Raw genomic sequence first — 490 nt, 5'->3', positions numbered from 1 at the left:
GGGGGAGAGGGGATGACACGCAGCAAAGGGCGAGGGTCGGTTTCCAACCCCGGCCCGCTGTAAAGGACCCAGCCTATAGGGCCCACCCACGGGGTGAGCTGGATCATATATGACTCTAATTCTTAACCCTTGTGTTGTCCTCCCGGGTCAAAAAGATTAACATTTGACATTTTCAACGCATTATTATTTTTTTTACTTCACTACCACCACCTTACTAACACTAGTTTTACACTACTTTTTGGAATCCATGGTTAATAACCCACATTTATATAGAATTTTACCTAGTATTTGAGTTAACACTAGAAGAAGAAATTATGAATTATTTTGACTAATAGTTAAGATCAGAGGTAGGTTGGGTGGATGAGTTTGGTCATGATGTTGATTTGAAACCATTTCAATTTTCACCTGAAATTCAATGAAAGTGATTCATTGTATTTCCAAAGAGCGTTGCATGGAATCCATCCTTTTTTGTGGTAATTTGGTTAAAAAG

The 490-nt window shown here is 39.2% G+C and overlaps 1 protein-coding gene across 1 annotated transcript in view; it reads right to left on the bottom strand.

Moving 5' to 3' along the window:
- reps2 (RALBP1 associated Eps domain containing 2) overlaps positions 1-490 on the bottom strand; it is a 26060-nt gene that overhangs the window by 6882 nt on the left and 18688 nt on the right.

This window comes from Etheostoma spectabile, chromosome 9, assembly GCF_008692095.1.
Source record: "Etheostoma spectabile isolate EspeVRDwgs_2016 chromosome 9, UIUC_Espe_1.0, whole genome shotgun sequence".
In the NCBI taxonomy this organism is placed as follows: Eukaryota; Metazoa; Chordata; class Actinopteri; order Perciformes; family Percidae; genus Etheostoma; species Etheostoma spectabile.
Note: the sequence above shows the minus strand (reverse complement) of the source record. Positions and strands in the feature narration are given on the sequence as shown.